This window comes from Patiria miniata, unplaced genomic scaffold (assembly GCF_015706575.1).
Source record: "Patiria miniata isolate m_02_andy unplaced genomic scaffold, ASM1570657v1 HiC_scaffold_18, whole genome shotgun sequence".
NCBI lineage: Eukaryota > Metazoa > Echinodermata > Asteroidea > Valvatida > Asterinidae > Patiria > Patiria miniata.
In genome coordinates, this window is record NW_024037056.1 from 10497183 (window position 1) to 10521279 (window position 24097).

A 24097-nucleotide genomic window follows, 5' to 3' on the forward strand; every position below is an offset into this window, starting at 1 on the left:
AGTTTTCTAATTTTCAAGATGCCCCATTACTGGAACCAAGTACCCATGAAGGCTAGGGGTACCGGGTTCGGAAAAAAGCATTAAAATGCACCACTAATCGCTACTGACTTTCCATCAAAGAAATCTCAAAAGGGAAGCCTGACAAGGCTCATTAACCCTAACTCCTCAGCCTAATTTACTAGGAACCATACCCATTCTGGCAAATTCCAACACCCACATGGGAAACTGTACACACACACTGTTGGACTTAGTTTCTGGAGGTATGCCAACCCCAGTGTAAAAGACCATCAGTTTTGGGGTACTGTACCTATCCCAACAGATTTCAACAAAACCTGCTGTTGAACTTTGATGGGTTGAGTTCGGTTAGGGTTAATCAATGTAAAGTTGAACAAAGAAATTGACTGGAGCAGGATTTGAACCTGTGACCAGTGGAAACACGGTCTTGGTGCTCTACCAACTGAGCTATCCAGCCCTATTTCAGCCCAGTTTGTCAAAGTCTTTGCTCGTGGGGCACTAGTCAGAAGCCGCTTTCATGAGGTCACAGGTTCTAATGCTGCTCTAGTCAATTTCCAAGTTTGACCATATCATTTTCACATTCCTGCTTATTATGTTTTTGAACCTCTCATAGGCATGAGGCCGTTGATGTACTCGGAGCGTGAGGCAGGCAAGAGCAGTCTGGGCTGGCATAGAACCGGCCACCACATCAACTACAATAGAAGCTATGGATTCCATCGCAATCCACTACTACACGTAGACATGGCTTACTACACACTCTCCTGGCAGTTGGTAAGTTATAAATAAAGCACATCAAGATATTTTTTTTCAATTTTGCAACTTTTCCCAATCATTTTTTTTTTGTATTCTGTCAAACATCTTTAAAACCTATTTCATCCTGTTTTTTCTTATCTCGCCTTTCGTTCACCGTAACACAACTGCAGGATTTTTAAATGCCATTTTCTCAAGAATCGGTTTTACAACTTCATGTAAGGGACCGTGACCATTCAGCCCTGGTATGAAAAGGGCCCCCCGGTACCTCGTCCGGTCCAGAGCCAGTCCGGTCTTCAGCCCAGTCTCGTCCGGTACATGGTCCTGTCTGACCAGAAGTTTTGAATGGAGTAAATTGAATAATCCTCCTGTTGTCCCTCTCAAAACCTTCAATTTGTTCACTACCCTGGAGCTGAAAAACGGTGTTGCATGAAACCTTCTAGCTGGAAGGTTACGACAGCTTCAAAAATTCCTACTTAAAGCTATAGTCCATCATTTGCAGCCATCCGAAAAGTAACTGGCGTAATTACTGTTGAAAAACAAACTTGGTTGAAAGATAGTAAGGGGACTAAACTCCCTGTGAAATTATTCTTTCTGGGAAGCTGTCATTTTGAAGTAATCAACGAATGAAGGCATTTCCAACGGTGATTCTTAAGAAGCACCGTAGGAAAATTTAAATTAGTAGTTCATTTTGTTATTCAGCGCAGCGCGCACAAGTATTGGTTGTTATAATTCGTCGGATCAGTGCGCGACGCCGCGTATAGCTGCAATTCAAAACAATTCAAAACATGATTCAGTAACTTTTGATTTGAAATTGAGATCTTAGAATGCTGTTTTTCTCGGAATGTACAGCTGAAGCTTAGCTGAAACTTCATCAGGTTAGTTGCTCAGTATCCTTCATTAGATTTTGAACTCTTTTGTTGCTTCAAACGAACAAAATGCACAAATTACAAATGATGGACTGTAGCTTTAACACCACCAACACTAAGAGGGTTCATCAATTATCTAATGCCACTGTCTTTAATTGTAACACACTTTTATCTTGCAGGAGTTCGCCTACGAGAACGACACCTGTTACTTTGCCCACTGCTACCCCTACACCTTCACGGACCTCAGGGAGCACATTGACTACCTCCTGGCCGATCCAGAGCGACGGCGCTGCACCAAGCGAGAGGTCATGTGTGAGAGCCGGGCCGGCAACAGCTGCTTCCTGCTGACTGTCACCAACTTCGCCGGTGAGTCTGTCTGTCTGTCCGTCTTACTGTTTGCCTCAAAAGATGTTCGAAAATCGTCATCCCTACACATAAACCTGATCATCGCTAAATTTGCCGATTGGTCTGTTTGTCCTTCTATCTAAGTCTTTTGTCCTGAGAGGCCTAAGCATCAAGAACTCCTCACAGGCATATCTTCTTTAATATCCTAAAACAAGTAGTAAGTGAGGAGCACTTTGAACCTTTTTGTGGAGGACGTGGCTCAGGTATCAGTGAGAAATTAGATCACCTTTTGTCATTGATCATTTTTGTCGGAGATGCAAAGGCACCTGAAACAGCCATACAAGCATATCTTCTTATCCCTATTAACCTTAACCCCCCCAGCCGTAATTTACTAGGAACCATACCCATTCTGGCAAATTCCAACACCCACATGGGAAATTGTACACCCACACTGTTGGACTTAGTTTCTGGAGGTATGCCAACCCCAGTGTAAAAGATCATCTGTTTAGGGGTACTGAACCTATCCCAACAGATATAAACAAAACCTGCTGTTGAACTTTGATGGGTTGAGTTCGGTTAGGGTTAAGGTAGTAAGTTGTTAGTATGTTGAATCCTTTTTACGGAGGACCTAGCTTGGATATATGAGTAAGATCTAGATTAGAACAGATGTGATCGCCTGCATCTGGAACACCTTTAGTCCTTAGCTCTTGTAACAATGAGGGAGCATCTTCAGTGTCTCTGTGCAAAGCCTTTCACACATCTTTCTTTACTTGTTTACTTACAGAGAAGCAAGTTTCAGACAAGCGCGGCATCGTGGTAACAGCTCGCGTCCACCCCGGTGAAACCAATGCTAGCTGGATGATGAAAGGCCTACTGGACTACATCACTGGGTCAGACCCTGTAGCCAAGGTAACATTTTACACAAGCCGCAGCCCTTAGCTTCTCAGAACGCTTTCTTCATTTCTCTTTCATCAAATGCAACCTCTGCACAGAGTTTACGTTAACCCATTCGTCCCTGTACTGCCCCAAACCGCCCTGCCATTTACTCCTTGTTACACCCGAAATCGCGCAAGCACGTTATGGTTTTCTGGTTTCATCCAGGTGTAAACACAATGTAATAAAATGTAGTACCAGTGCTAACCCTGCCAGATGCAACACAGCGCAACAGCTGTAAAGTCTGTAGGACCTTGCTATATTGAGCCATCAACACCAGTGCATTAACGGCCAATTCTGAGACAAGGAGAGCTAGTCCCATTGAACAATTTCACAGTTGTATCATTCTGCAGTTGGTGACCACAGACTCTGAGGCAGTTTGGTGTTGAGACTTTTGACCTGCTGGATCTTGCTACACTGGGCAGGCTTCTCACTCTTACAACGATTGCGTTTTGTGACCTGAAGCACTGTTCCTGACCAAGATACCTGAGCTAAGGGTTAATAAGCAGGGTTTTTTAAAATTTTCTCTAGGATTTAAGGAAAGCCTTTGTCTTCAAGATCATCCCCATGCTGAACCCGGACGGCGTCATCGTGGGCAACTACCGCTGCTCCCTCACCGGTCGCGACCTCAACCGCAACTTCCGCCATCCCAAGAAGGAGTCGTTCCCGACCGTCTGGCACGCCAAGGAGATGCTGGAGGACTTCTCCAAAGAGACAGAGGTCAGAGAAAAAGTCTATCATAAGTTCATCACAAGTCCATCACAGGACCATCACAAGTCTGTCACAACTCCATCACCAGTCTGTCACAACTCCATCACAACTCCATCACAACTCCATCACAAGCCCATCACAAGTCTATCACCAGTCTGTCACAAGTCTATCACAAGTCCATCACAAGTTCATCACAAGTCCATCACATATCCATCACAACTCCGTCACAAGCCCATCACAAGTCCATCACCAGTCTGTCACAAGTCTATCACCAGTCTGTCACAAGTCTATCACCAGTCTGTCACAAGTCTATCTCAAGTCCGTCACAAGTCCATCACAAGTTCATCACAAGTCCATCACAAGTCCATTTCAAGTCCATCACAAGTTCATCACATATCCATCACAAGTCCATCACAAGTCCATCACAAGTCCATCACAAGTCCATCACAAGTTCATGACAAGTTCATGACATATCCATCACAAGTCCATTACAACTTCATCACAAGTCCATCACAAGTCCATCACAAGTCCATCACAAGTCCATCACAAGTCCATCACAAGTCCATCACAAGTCCAACACATGTCCATCACAAGTTCATCACAAGTTTATCACAACTTCATCACAAGTCCATCACAAGTCCAACACATGTCCATAACAAGTCCATCACAAGTCCATCACAAGTCCATCACAAGTCCAACACATATCCATCACAAGTTCATCACAAGTTCATCACAACTTCATCACAAGTCCATCACAAGTCCAACACATGTCCATAACAAGTCCATCACAACTTCATCACATATCCATCACAAGTCCATCTCAAGTCCATCACATATCCATCACAAGTCCATCACAACTTCATCACATATCCATCACAAGTCCATCACAACTTCATCACATATCCATCACAAATCCATCACAAGTACATCACAAGTCCGTCACAAGTCCATCACAAGTCCATCACAAGTCCCTCACAAGTGCATTTACTGTCATTATGTTGCTTGCACCACCAGGTCCTTGTCTACTGCGATCTTCACGGTCATAGCCGCAAGCACAACGTCTTCATTTACGGCTGTGACCAGAACGGCAAGGAGATGGACGCCGCCTCGTTCCTCTACCAACGGCTCTTCCCGTTCTTGATGTCACGTGAGGTATGTTAATACTTGCTGTCCCAGACCTTCCAAGCACTCTAATATTTGCCATACGAAAAAATGATGTATGTCAAGTGTCTTGCTTAAGGACACAGATACTGTGAACCTTTCTCTGGGTTCAAAGCGCCATACAGAACATTTATCCTGTACTCTACAACCATTATGCCATAATTCCTCAATTACAATTTGCCTCCATCATAGACAAACAGAAGCAATTAAGGTAAAGTGTCTTCCACATGGACACAATCATCACAACCTCATGACTTGGTTCAAACTCAAATTTAGATGATTCAATAACAACTTTTCCCTCACATTTCCATTAAATTTGCTCCTCTCCTGTCAAAATAAATAACAATTAAGGTAAAGTTTCCTCCACATGGACACAGTCATCACAATTCCTTAACTGTGTCGAACCTACCCCACCCCTGCCCCTTATTTAGAAGATTTATCAACCACATTTCCGCTGACACTTTCATTAAACTTGATCCTTTGTCATGTAAACAGTAGTAATCAAAGTAAAGTGCCTTCCTTATGGACACTCTCATCACAATTCTCTAACTGGGTGGAATTCACCAAGCCCCTGCCCCTATTGAGAGGATTTATTAACCAGTTTTCCTGCTGACACTTCTAATAAATTGCTGCTCACTCTTCTTAACAGAAACAATTAAAGTAAAGTGTGTTCCTTATGGACGCAATCATCACGACTCACTTCACCACCCACCCCCCCCCTTCAGTAGATTTATTAACACCCCGCCCCCCCCCTTCCAACACTTCCAATAAATATGTTCTTCTGTCATCTAAACAGTAGTTATTAAGGTAAAGTGCCTTCCTTATGGACACACTATGATCGGAGGATCAGTAACCATTTTCTTCTCTCTTGTCATCCGCAGGCTCCGGACAAGTTCTGCTTCCGTGGCTGCAAGTTTCACGTCAAGCGCTGTAAGGAAGCCACAGGCCGTGTGGTGATGTGGCGGGAGCTCGGAATCAGTAATTCATTCACGATGGAGGCAACATTCTGCGGCTCAAAAGATATCAGACAGTAAGAATAAAATAAATTAAATCAATACATTTTGAGGGGCTAATTGTCTTTATTTGCAGCACTAGCCATACGATCCATATCTGACCATGGAACAGAGCCAGATCAAAAACGTTGATATTTGCGGAGGGAGAAAGACAGAAGAAAGCAGAGGAAAAGCCCTTGTGGCACAGGAAAGAATCAACGCACAACTCTACACACATAATACCCGAGCTGGGAATCGAACCCCGGCCACAGCGGTGAGAGGATAGGACTTTACACACTAGCCACCCACGCCACCCTTGAAATTTTTAATCAATCTTTTTTTTGGGGGGGGGGAGAATTTAAAAAAAAAAAATGTAATTGATGTTTTCTGTTCTCAATGGAGTAGGCTTGATATTATTGTTACAAAATATACCACTGGCAGCTGGATTTGAACCCCGGACCCTTTAATCATGAGACATTTTCCTGCCCTAAAGTGAAATATTAATTTGCTTTTCTCTCTCGTGTCCTACACAGGGTGAGTAAAAGAAAACGAAACCCAAATGTCGGGACCATTGTTGAAGTGAAGTTCTGCTTGTAGCACTTTTAAAATCTAGGATACGAAAGCCCAATTCATAAGAATTCTACAAGAAAGCTTATGAATTGGGCTTTCATATCCTAGATTTTGAAAGTGCTACATGCAGAACTTCACTAAAACAATGGTCCCGACATTTGGGTTTGGTTTTTTTTTTACTCAACCTGTATTTTGTGGGTTTTTGTTTCACTTTGCAGTGAGGACGCACCTCGTCATTTCAACCTGTCTGATTTTGAGGATCTGGGCCGTCATTTCTGCGAAGCCCTCATGGTGTACCACAAGGCGCAGGAAAACAAAAGGTAAACCCAAACATCATCCATTTTATAATCAAGCCAAAAAAAAAGAAGTTACAAATAAGAGCAACACCTTAGAATCAAATAGCAGTAAAGTATCTTGCCAAAGGACACACACAGCTGCCACATGTTGCCCCAAGCAGTTTAACCCAATGAGGTACACCCAAACCTCATCATTTTATAACCAAGCAAACAAAATGAAATTACAAATAAGAGCAACACCTTAGAATGAAATAACAGTAAAGTATCTTGCCAGAGGACACACGCACAGCTGCTGCATTTTGCCCCAAGCAGTTTAACCCAATGAGGTACACCCAAACCGCATCCATTTTGTAACCAAGCAAAAAAAATGAAATTACAAAGAAGAGCAATACCTTAGAATGAAATAGCAGTAAAGTATCCTGCCTGAGGACACAAGCACAGCTGCTGCATTTTGCCCTCGGCAGTTTAACCCAATGAGGTACATCCAAACCTCATCCATTTTATAACCAAGCAAATAAAATGAAATTACAAATAAGAGTAACACCTTAAAATGAAATAGCAGTAAAGTATCCTGCCTGAGGACACACGCACAGCTGCTGCATTTTGCCCTCCCAAACCGCATCCATTTTATAATCAAGCAAAAAAAAATTGAAATTACCAATAAGAGCAACACCTTAGAATCAAAACGCAGTAAAGTATCTTGCCCGAGGACACACACACAGCTGCCGCATATTCCCCTAGCAGTTTACCCAATTTTGTTCTCTTTCCTTTTCCCAGCCTGCACTCTGAACTAATCTTGGAGCTGACCAGGGAAATCACGCACCAAGTCCTGGAAAGCCGAGGCCTACTGCCGCAGCAGCTACTTGCCCCCTACGGCCAGGGGACTGAAGACAAAAGTAAAGGTACCCATGAACTTTTCAGACTTTCAACTGTTCCTCCTTTTTCCTAGTTTCATTTTACCTTGCTCCTACTTTTCCTACCTTTTCCTTGAAATTCCTACTTTTTCCATAACAGTGTTACACACTGTCATATGTAAATCACACAATGAAGGGCTTGGGCGCAGGAGTACTGCAACTGTACTTCCAAGAGCTTAGTTGAGGATGGAGCACAAGTGTTGTGAGTACAGAACATGCCAAATGAGACTTATGATGCTTTGGACATGGGTGAGTATCAACGAAAACTACTCCTGAAAGCCTGCAAAAGTCCTACTTTTATCCTCCAAAGACCTACTTTCGTCCTTTTTTTTTTTTTTTTTTTTTTGGTGAAAATTTTGATTCTACTGTTCTCATATTTATTCACCGGGGTCGGCTTGAAACCTGTTACTATGTAAAAGCTTTTTCTTAATCCAGAAGAATGCACAATTGAAATGTGGTAAACTATTTGAATACCTCTGGGTTCAAGTCAAATGAAACATTGGCATCATCTCCAGCTTAGGCTCCCATTACTGGCTTCAGGGGAATGATGCCAAGGCTTTGAAAAACCTCAATTCCCAAACCAAATGAAATTACTCCAAACGTGGGCCTTGTATCGTAAGATTTGATATTCCTGAAACGATGGACCCGTATTGAGCCCAGGTTGCCCAAGTCAAGGCCTCAACTCTTGTCAAAACTGAAGACAAACCTGATTTTCAATAACTGCCACAGATGGATTATGACTATATCTTAATTATTCAAAAATTTCTATTGCATTTTTTTTACTTCAGATGGTACAACAAGCTCCGAAGCTAAACTGAACGCATCAGATACCACCGGTAACCCCAACAGCCAAACGACACCAAAGCGCCCTCTAGTGGCCAGGACAAGCCAGCCCAGCTAGTGCGCAGTCTGGAGGGCAGGCTAGAGACGATGCGCATGATTGACGCACTGAGCTCTGAGACCATACAGGGATGCATTGGTATCCTACAGGATCTGCACGCAATGAAGGACTTCACAGAGTCGGAGTAAGTAAATAAAGGACTTTTTCAAAGTTTATTAAAATATAATCTCTATGATAACTGGCACTTAAAATTCTGACAGGAAGACTTTAAGAAATTACATGTATGCATACATTAATTAACTACAGAACTCTTCATTGTAGTTGGGTTGTTTGTATTCACAGAAGTGCACAGTAACTAAAAGGGGAAATAAGTAGGAAAGATGATTTAAAAATAACTTAAATATTACCAGGAACTTGACGGCATGAAAAAACCTCTCTGCTCTCATTACTCGGGGAGTGTGGCCTAGTGGTTAGGGTTCATGACTCATGATCAGATGGTCAGGGGTTCAAATCCAGCTGCTGGCCATATGTTGTGTCCTTGGGCAAGCCACTTCACCCCCGCTTGCCTCTCTCCACCCAGGAGTATAAATGGGTACCGGCATTAGCTGGGAAGTAACCTGCGATGGACTAGCATCCCATCCAGGGGGGATAGAAATATTCTCAGTCGTTTCATGCTACTGAAACCGGAGACAAAGGCCGCCCTGATGGACCACATTGGCTCATGACAGACTTTACTTTGCTACTTTCATTACTGAGCATTTGTGCAACCCACGTTTTGATCCATAAAAAGATAACTTTAATGCATCTCAGAGAGTGAGCCCAGTGAATCATTTCCATTGCAAGGGTATAATTTGAGACTAAGCAAACTGTCTCTCAGAGTCCATTCTCCTGAAAGTAACTTAAACAAAATTAAATCCAATCCCCCAAGATTCAGGCCACACACAAGAAACGTCAGGATTTCAAGGCAAAAATTTGGTACAAGAAAAAGCATATTACCAATTTTCTTTTTTGATGTGACATTTTGCCACATAGCTCAAGTGATAGTGACAGTGCATCAGAGTCAGAGGCTCCTCAGGTCCCAGAAGATGACAAGCAAGAAGAGAAGAAAAAGAAAAAGAAGAAGGGGAAGAGTCGCTCCAAGAGCATGCCGGTGAGTTGAGAAGCTCAGATATTTGAAAAAGGGTGTCAAAAATTATCATTATAACCATTTTATGGCACTTTGCATGTACATGGGTCATTCTATAAATTTGGGGTCCACTTTTTTCCCTATCCCTGTTACATCTGACAGGGAGTGATTATGAATAGCAAACTATCTACCCAACAAATCGTCGGGTGCCCGGCAGAAGGGCATATGAGCGTTATGACGCAAACGTCATTTTCAAGAAAATTGCATTAAAAGTTTCCAATGTTCCCCCATGCGTATTATGAATCTAATGTTCTCCCAATCGTTATATAAATTGTATGAATTTGAAATTTGTCACACGTACATGTATGAATCATAAGTTTTGGAACAACACCTGTATTAATTTTTGACGAAAATGTTTAAATGCCATTAAAATAGAGGCAGTTTTTTTTTCATATGGCCTTTTGCTGGGAACATTTTGGTGATTACGCGTTCGCGCATAAAGGCATACGCACATATGACCTTCTGCTGGGCACAGTACGAAATAGAAATTAGTTTGAAGTCATTCATCATTGTACTTGAATGGCAAATTACAAAGTACCAAGGTAAGAGGGACGGGAAAAATGTCACACTTTGGACCCTCAATTTATAGAATGACCTCTATACTGTGTTTGTGCTACCTAGTAGTCAACTTTGAATAAAATATACATGACCAAAATTGTCTAATCTAAAAGTTGGATACATTTGTTGTTGTTTTTGTTGTAATTTTCCGAATTTGGGAAATTAAAATAGAATACAAAATCCATACTGGGTTTGATGTTCATTTCTCTTCAGGGAAACCTTCAAACATTTGAATTTTTTTTTATTATTATCGCTTGAGAAATTTAATACTCTCAAATACAACTACTTACCCCATTCTGTGCTGGCTCTTGCTATCCCACAATGCCTACCTGTTTTACCTGCTGGGTCTAAGCAGACTCTGCCTGAGGCAGTGACTGGGGTAATCAAAAGAGGAAACGCAAGGTAAGGGGTTTGGTTTGGTGTGATCACACACAAAAATATGAAATTCACATTTTCTTTGCCGTTTATTGTTTCATTGCCAGGAAGCTCCCGCAGCAAAAATCAACATTGAAATAGTCACGTTTATATTTAATTTCAAAAGTGACATTTTTTTCCCTCGCTTGTGTGTTGTGTGCCTGTTTTTCAGTGAAGTTGTCGTTGACGTTTGTAGATGATTTTTACATATTGTGAGAAAGTAATAAACTTGTGAAAAATTAAAAAAGTAAATCATTCATTTCTTTTTCAAGTGCAGATTTTTACATTTATGGCACTGTTTTAGTTTGTGAATTGTTAAGTCTGTTTTTCATTGTCATTTTCATCGTCCAAACTTTAAAAATCCACTTGCGTACGAGTTGTTATTTTTTATCCCTATTTACATGTAATTAACTTTATTATTAGTGTGTGTGATTCAATATATATGGTGTCGAATCCCCAATTAATGAAACTAAAAAAAAACACATTTTTTTTATAAGATTCAGGAGTGTTCATGTAAACAAAAAATGCTGAAGTCGATTACCAGCTTGCTTAGCAGTTTAAATTAATAACCGTTTAAAGGTAGCGTGGACCATTTACAGCTATCCAAAAAGAACTGACCAAATTATTGTTAAAAAGCGTACTTGGTTTAAATATAGTATTTGGCAGTAATCTCCTTGTGAAATTATTCCTTCTGGCATGCTGTCATTTTGAAGAAAACAATAAACGGTCATTTCCAAAGATGTGTCAAGTGACATATTTTTGGAAATTTCCATTGGTAGTTAGTTTGTACTTGGGCGAATCCGTGAATGGGTGCAAGCAAATTGACACGGTCGACACACACACACGCGCGGAGAATTAGAATTGTTGGTTCAGTGTGTGACGTCACATAGCCACAACCGGCTGAATGAGAATCATGTCCCGAATGCTGATTTTAGGATTGTGTCACGAGAGGGCGCTATTCAATTGAAAATCGAAATCCAGAATATTGTGTTTTCTCGCAAATATACAGCATTCACAGAGCTAAAAGTTCATCAGGTTAGGTGTTAAGCATCCATCTTTAGATTATAAGCACTTTTGTTTCAAACAGAAAAAAATGCACAAATGACAAATGGTCCATCCTACCTTTAACATAATAACATTTACTGTAACATCATTTACTATCATGCATTAATCTTCTACTTATCCATTCATTTATCCATCTCTCATTCTCCATCCAACAAACCCTTCAAAATACCAACCAATTTATCCACACCCATCTTGGCAAATCTGCAATCACTTCGTCCCTTTCCCCATCTCCCCAATCTCTCTGTCCTTTTCCACTTCTCACAAAACTCCATGCTTTATCCATCTTGAAATCTTTGTTCCTCTTCCCTTTGCTCTATTTTTAATCAACATTACCCTTCTATTCCTCTGTCATTCCCAACCTCATTTTCATGACTAATTTCCCGGCTGAAACCTTGTTCATCCCCCTTCCCCGCCCCACCCCAACCCATCCTCCGAATCGTTCCATTTTTCATCTACTAGAAAGCTCACTCCATCCCACATGGATTATGTGATTTCGTTTGCTTCCATGATGTAAGTTTACCCACTAAAAATAATCACTGTATTAATTTCAACAATTTTTTTTTATTAATTTGCCTTTTTAGTTGTACATGTACATGTATGTGATCTGTGTTCAGACCTTATAGTAAATTTTGCTTCAATACAAAAACACAAAAACTGTTTGAAAAATTCAACCTTTTAACCAGTTTGCGCCGGAGACCGTGATAACACGCGCTGGCTGTTTTTGAACCCAGACATGGCTGATGAATTAAGATGTCAAGATTGCCTCGACTCCTCTCCGGGTGAAGTCTAAACACGCTAAGCCCTCATGCCTTTTGTACACACACAAACAAAGTCCATGTAGTCTGTGGAGACAGACCGTGTGCTGACCAGTTGTGTGGGTCGTTGTGCACGGCCTATTGTTGTACAACTTACACTCCAGTGCACACCCCGGAGTATTGCAACATATGAGGTTTCGGCAAGAAATATCGTACAAATACTGTTGAAATCACTCTTGGGAATCAGCATTTGTGGCGTTTGGCTGTATATCAGAAGTTGGCTTGGAAATTTTGCCTTTTGAAAATTTCGAAATTTTCGGCAAAAATAAATTCGGGCGCGAAGTGGTTAAAAGTTTGTAGCTTTAAGATGCATCTTGTTCTTACTTTGAGACACATGATTGGAGTTGTAAATTGATTTATCAATCAGATTTATCAATCAGATTTATCAATCAGTCATTGATCAATCAGTCATTGATCTATATTATTGTAACATGTGACATTTGGTTATTTCAGGCTTCAAGGACCCACTCTCTTCCTGATCATGGTGCTCCTTATGTAACGCGTGGTGTAGGTGGAATTCTTTTGCTGCAGTTAGAGTGCAATTTGCTGTGGCTTTTATCATTGATTTTGTTCATGCAGTCAGGGTTTCAGACCACGATCTTTGCATAAAAAGCTGATAGTCTTTTTCACGACGAGCAAATAGAGAATTTTTATTACTATTATTTTTTTTTGGGGGGGGGGGGTAGTTTTACATTGCTCATGGCCCATCAAAATTGATCAGAAGCAAAACGTTTTTTAACTGTACATGAAATGCTGGCATTTGTCTGTTGTGTCGATTTGTCTTTTATATGCTTTTGTTTGCATTTCAGATTTTGAAGAGTTCAGAAAGTTATTGGAGTGTTTTGTAGTGTGTTTTGTGTGTCTGTTTTCCATTTGTGATATTGTCAAAAACTAAGAAGCTTCATGTAGAAGTACACACACTTTTTGTTTGTAGTGGATGGACCGATTACAGGTATTTTAATTGCAGTTACATTGTTGTCAATTTCAGTTCCTTATTGTTACAACCCAATGGTAGACGAAATTAGGAGCGTAGAAGTAATAACAAAGATCATACAGACATTGAAAATTGTCATTGTTTAATAAGCGGACAACTTGTAATAATCTCACCATGAAAGCTATGTATATGTATAGTAGGCACTTTGACGTCTCACGTATTCAAATAAACTTTAGAAATGCATACAAACCAATCATAAATAGCATGTAGCATTCAGAGCAAGCATGTCGGCTTTAAACTGTTCCTGTGGCATCTGCATAATATTGCTAGCAGTTTGCAGAACTTGCGATACAGGCCTTATTAGAAGTTGCATGACACTTGTTAGTTTGCACCTGTTTGTCCTGATGCATCTGGTGCCACAGTGCAGTCGTTGTCATGACACCTGGCACTATGCTGCACCTGCTGTTACAATGCACCTGATACCAAGGTGCTCTATTTTTAAAGTACGCTTTTTCATGATAACACACCTGTTGCCACTAGTTATAGTGGCACACCTGTTATCGGAATGCCAAGAAGTACTGTTTTTGTCATGATGCACCTCCTCAGTAACACCTGTTGTGATATAAATCACATCTGTTGTTAGGGTACATTGCACCTTGTTGTCACAATGCACCTGTTCTTTTGGTGCACCTGTTCCTTTGGTGCACCTGTTAAACCTGGTACACCTGTTGATGTGGTACACCTGTTGATAGGGCACACCTGTTGTCACAGCACACCTGTAAATGTGATGTACACGTGGTGCCCCAATTATCGTGACACACCTGTTCCTTTGATGCATTTGTTAACCTGGTGCACCTGTTGATATGGTACACCTGTTGATATGGTACACCTGTTGATATGGTACACCTGTTGTCACAGAACACCTATTGATTTGATGTACCTGTTGTCACGTGGTGCCCCAATTGTTGTGGCACACCTGTTCCTTTGGTGCATCTGTTAACCTGGTGCACCTATTGATATGGTACACCTGTGTCACAGCACACCTGTAAATGTGATGTACCTGTTGTCACGTGGTGCCCCAATTATCGTGACACACCTGTTCCTTTGGTGCACCTGTTAACATGATACACCTGTTGTGCTCACCTGCAGATGTGATGTACCTGTTGCCATGTGGTACCCCGATTGTCGTGGCGCACCTGTTGTTTTTGGTGCACCTGTTTCGTAACGCACAAGTTAAAACCTCACTCAGAAATGGCTAACCTCTAACCCACCATAAAATCCTTCCCTTACATTCAGATCATAAATTAGTAATTGCATCACACATGAAAAGAATTCAACCATCTTTAACAATGACATATTGAACACTCTTTTTTGTGTGTGAAGGATTGCAAGTTATGTTCAAAATGGTGGGTTCGGAGGGATAAGAAAGATTTTTATGCCCCGCGGCGAAGCCGAAGGGGCATACTGTTTCCGCCTTGTCCTTCCGTGGGTGGGTGGGTGTGTTAGTGGGTGGGTGGGTGGGTGGGTGTGTCCAGACAAATCTTGTCAGCGCGATAACTTGAGAAATACTTAACATATGAACTTCAAATTTGGTTTGTGGATTGTCCTTGGTAATCCTAAGAAGCCTTTTGCATTTGGGGCCGAAAGGTCAAGGGTCAAGGTCACAGTGGCTGAAACAATAGAAATTTTGTCAGCGCGATAACTTGAGAAATACTTAACATATGAACTTCATATTTGGTTTGTGGATTGTTCTTGGTAATCCTAAGAAGCCTTTTGCATTTGGGGCCGAAAGGTCAAGGGTCAAGGTCACAGTGGCTGAAACAAAAGAAATTTTGTCAGCACGATAACTTGAGAAATACTTTACATATGAACTTCAAATTTGGTTTGTGTATTGTTCTTGGTAATCCTAAGAAGCCTATTGCATTTGGGGCCAAAAGGTCAAGGGTCAAGGTCACAGTGGCTGAAACAATAGAAATTTTGTCAGCGCGATAACTTGAGATATACTTTACATATGAACTTCAAATTTGGTTTGTGGATTGTCCTTGGCAATCCTAAGAAGCCTTTTGCATTTGGGGCCAAAAGGTCAAGGGTCAAGGTCACAGTGGCAAAAACAAAAGAAATTTTGTCAGCGTGATAACTTGAGATATACTTTACATATGAACTTCAAATTTGGTTTGTGGATTGTCCTTGGCAATCCTAAGGAGCCTATCGCATTGGGGGTCGAAAGGTCAAGGGTCAAGGTCACAGTGGCTAAAACAATAGAAATCTTGTATTTAATCTGAGATCATAGGGATTAGGGATTAATTCATATAAAACCTACAGAAGACACTAATGCTGTCAATGAACATGCCATTTGACCAAGGTACATGTATGTAAGTTGATGTTAGAGTGGTGTTATGTCATGGAAACAGTCACGGTTGCGGGGCATTTGTGTTTGTAAACACACCTTACTTGTTCTTTCAGATTTTTTTCAGATTTGATGTGATAGGGTTTGATAATATGTACCGGTACTTCCCCTATTCCATCATTTTTTATCTCATGTTTTCTCCTCATCGCCAACTTTTCACCCTTCTGTTTGCATGCCAACCTATTCACCCTGGCAACCGTATCATCATCATCATCAACACCACCAACAGGACGGTAAACTACACCTCAAACTGGCCCTCAAGGCCCAAGCCGACCAAGGGCTACCCTCGATCCCCACGGCCGACCCCGCTGCGCCCTCCCAATCCTACCAGCTCTACTCCCTCCACCACCGCGACCTTGGCGAGGGGAATCTCGGACCGGACGTGCGCCCGTTCCGCATGGCCTGCCACGGGAAAAGCCGTGTGAGCTCCTATGACTTAGCCCAACTCTACCAGGGTGGCCAGAGCCAGACCGGTCCCACTCTCTACCGCATCGTGGAACCACGGACTCTCCAGATGCCCCTGGAAGCAGAACAGCGCGTCGGTAACCTGGAGGAGCCGGGTACCAGTCAGGGATTCCTGCCAAGCATCGGCGCTCTCTACTATGACGAAGAGCTAAACGTACTTTGACATCCATTTCTTGCTTCACTTCTATCTTCCTTTTGCTGTTTCTATCTTAACCACCTTCCTTAACCTGAAACCACTCCCACTCGCACGGTGATGGATGACTTACAGCTTGCCCGTTGATGTCTTAACAACTGACTAACTCCAGGATTTGTATCATGGTGTACAGTGGTGTAGTTCCTCGACTGCGTGGAGCTGACAGGGTGCATCTGGTACAATCACAATGTAATAACTAGGGCACTGCTACATGTATATTAGTGCACATGAGTAAACACCGTGCACAACACAGCAATGAACAGCAGTGCACGGTGGGATATTAAAATGCACAGAATGTGGGATAATAAAATGCACAGAATTTAACAGCAGTAAATTGAAGTGCACAGCAGTGAACTGTAACGCACAGCAATGAATTGTAACACACAGCAGTGAACAGAAGTGCACAGCAATGCCTGACAATCAACAACAGTGCTACATGTAAGCAATGAAGTGCTGTGCACAGGAGTGACATTCACAAAAGTGGACAACAATGCACAGCACTCCACAGCTGTACTCAGCACTGCACAGCAATACTCTGCTCTACACATTGCACACCCTGCACAGCATTGCACAACAATGCACACCTTCAAGAGGTTGTGGAATGCTCGAAGACATTTCCGTCATTTTTCAGGTATATGTAGCCTAAGGTGTGATGAAATAAAAACGACTATTGTTTCTGTCATGAAATGAATACAAAGGGTACTTTTGTGAGCTGTTTTTCAGGTCCTGTTTCGACCCGAATGTGCAATTTGTGTAAAAGTCGTCGTTGGGGGCAGCAAACAAAACATAGTAAATTGTGACGTAATAAACAGGACTCATTTATACTACACTGCATAGGGAGTCCTGTTTATTACGTCACGATTTACTATGTTTTGTTTGCTGCCCCCAACGACGACTTTTACACAAATTGCACATTCGGGTCGAAACAGGACCTGAAAAACAGCTCTCAAAAGTACCTTTTGTACTCATTTCATGACAGACACAATAGTCGTTTTTATTTCATCACACCTTAGGCTACCGGTACATATACCCGAAAAATGACGGAAATATGTCTTCGAGCATTCCACAACCTCTTTAACAAAGCAATTAAACTGCCAATACAACACACCAGTAGTTACATGCACAGAAATTTGTGACACAAAATTCTGCAAGACATGCACAGCGGCATTTCACAGCAGTAGCTGGGCCACAAACGATGCTCAGTATTAATTGTGCACATTGATGCTTCTAATTATGCACAATATGGCAGCTATATTGTAACAGCCTAATCCTATTGACAATGCTTATAGTTTCATAAACTCATTAGATCTCTTAAAAATAAATGTGCTACCGGTAGTCTTGAAATTTATTTAAGAATATAAATTGTAAAACTTCTTTTTATGGTCATTGTAACTAGTCCCTGAATTGATCTTGTTGGTCCTATAGTTTCATATAAAAATATAAATACGGTCCAAAAAGAACAAATGTGATGCGATCAAGCTAAATGAGTCGTTTGTCGACCCTGGTCAATTTTTTTTTTACAGACTAGAAAAGAGCACAATCTCAGCATTACTGCTGGGAAAACTGCATGATGGTACCATCTTCACAAATTATGGAAGTCGAAACACCAAAAAATGTGATGAAGTGATGTGATGAAGTGGTCCTATTTTGGCCTGAATCTCCAAATGAAAATTCCCGACAAACGACTCATTTAGCCTGATCGCATCACAAATGCATGTGCTTCATTCGTTTGAATCTGCAGTGGCTTTCAAATAAGATTTTTTTTTCTATCAGGAATGTGTAAGGCCAAACTTTACAGATCTTACTCATCACACCATAACATACCATGACTGGCTCAGCAAATGGACGTGATATTTAGCAAAAGTAGGCAAAAATTGAGAATCAGCCTCAGTATCAAATTAAGTACATGAATATATGTTTTTTTCGTTGAAAACCTATGTTCTTCTGGCTGAGCACTAATCTTGTCCACTGGGCAAAATTGTCAGCTTTGCAGATCAGTAAACTTTGGCTGAGATTTCAGTTTGGAGCATAAACAGTTTTGCTTTTTTGGAGTTATTGGCTTGCAAGCTTGAATTATGACAACATGTTGTGCTGTGGTGCTTGAGTGCTGTTGCCATGGAAATACATTAGTACCATCGGACATATAATTCACCTTTTTTTATTCCCATTCTGTTTTGCATCCCTTGTGTTGCCATCTGAAATGTACGTTAATCTGCATGGTAAGAAATCTCATCATATCAATTGTTCACTTTTTCCATCCCAAAGCTGAATCGAAAAAGAAGAAAAAATCTGTGATCACCAATGAAGAGGACTAAAGTTGGCTTTAAAATACTATCCTTGGATAGTAAATGCAAATGCTTATTTGGTTAGCTAGCAGCCATAGTAAGCTTGAAAAATTGTGCTTAAGTGCCAAATTAGACCTACCGGTATGATTGTAACAATATGTGAAATGGTCGACACTCTTCAGTTGACAGAGGGCGCTGTACTAAAACATTGGTAACCTTGCTGTCATGACAACATGGGCCAAGTTCGGGCAAGGACCATTAGTCGACTAGTGGTTGATTTGTGACGTACCTTACGCCTGCGCACTAATAGCAACGTGCGAACGTCTCTAGTCAAATGCTGGTCAAAATGTCACCGCAAAACTTCTGGATCCTGGCTCTCTGCTAGCGTTATGAATGCGCGCGGCTATTGGTTTACCAGCAAAGCAACCAACCCCAGTAGGCTGGTTGCAAATAGTCGACTAGCGTAGTCAACCACCGTCGACTAGACAGAGTTCGGGCAAACGTTAGTTAACCATTGGTCAACTATAGTCCTTGTGTGAACTTGGCCATGGCTTCCTCTAGAAAGTTCTGAATCTCTGAGTTCAACCTGTGCCATTATTTAAGCTTTACTTGTGCTTGAAACAATGTGCTTATCTTAGAGTGCAGATGGACACTTTCTACCTTACGGTGATCTTCTGTTAATAGGAAAACTTTGGCAAAGTCTTAAAGGTGCAAGTCTAATCTAGCCTTTGGTGAGACTCAGTTGGGTGCAATGTGATGAGCTGAACCTAGCTCTACTGAGTGAAGCTAAGCTTAACCAACATCGAGGCTTCCATATTGGTGCTAGCAGCCTACTAACATCTCTTTATTTAAAAAAAAAAAAAAAGGAGGATTATTGGCTCTAATACTGGCTAAGAGCAATCTGAGAATTTGTAGGACATTGGACTGAATGATGTGTTTTCTCATAGACAGAGTTCGAACTGGACGCCTCTGGATTGCCAGTCCAGTGCCTTACCAATGTAGAAAACCAGCACCTGATTTCTAGAAGCGCTGCGATTTGCACAACTCGAGTTACGACAAGTAACACATTGCAACTTACAATGCATCGTATGATCCATTTCACAAAACCTTTGATGCGTTGAATGTGTCGTACATGTAAGTTCCTTGACAACGGTTTAAAACATGTCACGAGTTACGACATATCTTTTGGTTATCGCAAAATAAGAAGCCTCCTTTTCTTTACTAGTAATAGCCAGTTTTATGCTATAAAAAAATTAATTGACAAGACTTTAATATCGAGACAATGTGTGTGAAGTTTCAAATGCAATATGCATCAAACTAGATATGAATTAGTGTGGAATATTGCAGTTGAAATTTCAAAGTACCAGTCGCTATACAGTCGACCACAAGCATGTTTTGCTTTAAACTGCATCATACATCCGCCATTTTTCTTAAAGTTTAAAAAAACCTCTTGAGAGGAGACCTAATGACTCTTTGCTGAATATCGAAAGACTATTTATTGAAATTGAATAATTACGTATAACAGCCACCGTGTTGTGTATACCCCTACGACATGTCAGACTTACAACAAAGTTTGTGAAATAAATCGCAGGACGCGTCCCAGGTGCGACGCTTTGTAGGAATACAATGCGTTGCAGTGCTGCGTTGCATTGTAAGTTACAATGAGTTTTTGAAATCGGATACACATTAAAAGCTTCAGACTGGGATCAAACCTACAGTCCCGGCCAAAATGGTTGGGACGCTTGGAAATAACCTTAGCCTTCCACGGTCACCCACTCCCCCGCTCCCCCGGTCAGTGTTGTTCTCTCCAGCTGATGGAGCACACACCGCGCAATGAGAGACAACATTGACAGGGGGCCGGGGGGTTGGGGGCCCAGCGAGATTTGGCCTGGATTGTAGCACCTTTACCCTGCTGGTCTTGTGCTTTACTGATGCAGCTAAGAGGTTCTGCTGCTCTCATGCATTACATTAATACATGAAAACAATTGCAAGGTCGGTGGCGGGGTTCACACCTAGGACCACTGGATTGCTGGTCCAGTGCCTCACCAATGTACTAGCTACATGTAACTTAGTCAGCTGCTGTCTTGCATGGAATTAATCAACCGAAACAAATTCTAAGCATTGTGACTGGTTCGAACGCAGAACCCTGGATTGCAACTAACAAGATCTGTTTGCATTTTTTTGTTTTTTTTTTGTTTTTTTTAGCCTGGGGAAAACGGCCAAACTGTTCAGATGGTCAAGAAGTATCCGCCTTTTGTCAACCGTTACATCGGCAGGAGTAATTCCGGCATCCCGATGTTTGCCCAGGAGAGACTGAAAGAGAGAGCCTCCAAGGTACATGTATGTGTCGTGTAGCTTCATCTACTCCTTCAAATTAGACTGTTACTGACCTGATAGAATATGTGAGGCGTTCTGCCAAATTAGACAGAACTGGGCAGAGGTCGAATAAGGGATGCAGGTATTAGGAAAGAGAATTAACTTCTCCTTACAATACTGTTTGTTGCACTTCAATCGGACATTCCGTTGACAAGATATCTATATAAGTTCACATTTATTGACATGTCAAAAAAGTAATATACATGTATATTAAGTAAAGAGCCTTTAACCAGTTCGCGCCAGGATTACGTTTTGCCAAGAGTTTAGATTTTTTGAAAAAAATAGTAGCCAACTTTTGATAAACAGCCAAATGCCACAAATACTGATTCGCAAGAGTCATTTCAACAGTATTTGTACGATATTTCTTACCGCAACCTCATATTTTTCACCACTCCGGGGTGTGCCCAAGGAGCGTAGATTGTACCACAGTGGCACAAGGTCTGCCTCCACAGACTTTTCAGACTTTGTGTGTGTACAAAACAAAAGGGGGATTAGGGTCTTTAGACGTCATCCAGAGGTGAGTTGAGGCCAGCTTGACGTTTAACCCATTGTTTTAACCCGTCTGTGTATAAAAACGGCCAGATCTCGTTAACACGTCATCCAACGTGAACTGGTTAAAGTTTTGTAGTCATTTTCCTTAAAAACTTTTATTCCACGATTTTTATACTATTTCTTTAAAATGTTTGTAGTAGATATATCAAAGATTACACAAATCAATAAATCTGAAAATCAAACAAAAAATCATCCCCATTTGGTTTTTGTATTTTTCTCCACCACTGCCTTTGCCCACTTCCATCTCATTTTGCCATTACGCCTCACATTATCATGATGGGCAACACCTTTGCAGCCCCTGCAATTGTATTGGTTGATGTGGGCCTTTCTTTCCCGATTGGTCAAGTTCTCAAGTACTCTTACAATCCGAAGGCAGTGCCTCTTTGTTGGCATGTAAACAATTTGTCATTGGCATTACGAAATGACACTCAGTTGCGCATGAGTGCACTGCACGCGCGCGTATTTACAGAATCGTTTTTTGGGGGGTTTCACAAACTGACGTCCTCCACAGTGTGGCACTTTTAGAGCGCACCCTGTACATTTTCAGTTTCACGAACTGACACTGACCTTAATTTTACCAACTTTTTAATAAATTTTTTGTGTAGGTTCACACGTATAGGGATGGATTAAATTCGTGTAACAAACCGTTTTCTCCGTTCTGTATTGCCGCATCATGCTTGGGTGTCAGTTCAGGAAAACGAAAATCTTCCTATTTTGCGTCAGTGTCCGATGTGTGCGCGCACTACCGGATGTCAGTTTGCGAAACCGAAATTGTTGATTACGTGGTTTTCACGAACTGACACCCACTTGCACATCAGTGTCAGTTTGTGGTGCCGATGACAAATTAAACTCATCTGAGCCCAAATTGGAGGTCATTAAGACAGTGATTGCCTGGCTGTTCTCTGACTCAAAATCTGAGCGAGTACATGTATTGAGGCAGCGTGTGGACTGCCTCAAATCTAGTCTTCAACCAGACTTTCAATGTGGGACTAATTATGAACATTTGTTGCAGAGAGTGGAGGCTATGAGAAGGCTGGAACAGGAACGGCTGGAGAGGCAGTCTACAGCATTTCAGGTAGTTCATCACATAATCATAATAACAATGTGTATTTATAAAGCGCAGGCATCTACACCAACATTGGTGCTCAAGGCACTTCATCTTTATTACCCTGCTCACTGGGCCAACGAAACATTCCAAATACCATCTCAGCTCCCTGGGGAGTAGACAGCTCGATGCTGCCATTTCGGTGCAGAGCAGCTAAAATCAATCACAATAACCATCTCTGCCCTCACAGGTACCCATTTATTCCTGGGTGGGGAGAAGCAATGAGTGACAAAGAGCCTTGCCCAAGGGTACACGCACCATGACCCCAGGCTGGACTCGAACCCACAACCTGCAGAATTACCCGCAGACCACAAATTCAATGCTCCAGACCACGAGGCCAAGGCACCTAAGGACTGTTAAATACTACCATTTTGTTTTGGTAGTATTTGTGTAGTGTTCCTTTGTAATAAATTTGTCTTCATAAAAATTACTCTTTGTAGGCAGATCCCTCCCCCAGAAATACTCGTCTAAACCACCCTTTCCCCGCCCTCAACAGATGTCAATGTAATAAGTGGCATCGAATTGATTTCCTTTTTTTCTTCTTTTTTTCCCAAACCATCTTCCTTCCATGACCTCACCCTAGCTGTCTGAAGACGGAGGTGACTACGCCCACTTCCTAGCCCTCTCCAGACACCTGCAGCAGCAGGATCAGGAGGAGTGCCAATACAAGCTGGACTCCCCAACCCTGACCGTCCACTGCAACATCCCTGGGACGCCCGGCTATCCATTACAGGTCAACTTCAAACATGGCTACACCCACGGCAGTAAGTACATGTAGATAACAGGGTTAAGATTTGTCAAGATTTTTCTGGAGGATTTGGCAAGGAATCTGTTTTGAAATTTGGCATTCCTGAGGTTTTACCGTATTGGTGTTCTTACAAGTTTATTTATCTTCAAGTAAATGTGAATCCACTAACCTGATTGGTCGATCCATGGCAACAAGCTGTGCTACATATAACCATGTAGCACATCCACGGTCCATACCGCACACCGTGCATTGCGCTATTCTAAGATACGCGCCATGCTGTACAAACAAGCACGTGTAAAAGGATAAAGAAAAGTTTTTATTGCGTCAAGTTTGCTTAAAGATAAATTCGTTATTGCACTCGTGGAACACAGAAAATGTAGTGCGTCTGTGTCCCTCATACAATATGTGGGACACAAACGCACTACATTATTCCGTGTTCCACTCGCGCTTGCGGAATAACTAATAATAGAGCAAACGAGATGGATATTTTATAGGGTGCCTTTAGGTAAATATACCATAGACACTACTTGGTCAAGGACCCTTGGCAACCATCAAACCCTCTGCGGAATTTTTCATGGATTTTTCTCCATAAAGAGA

At 41.7% G+C, this 24097-nt stretch overlaps 1 pseudogene; it reads left to right on the forward strand.

Moving 5' to 3' along the window:
- The window catches only part of LOC119724562, a 54644-nt pseudogene that overhangs the window by 26184 nt on the left and 4363 nt on the right, over positions 1 to 24097 (forward strand).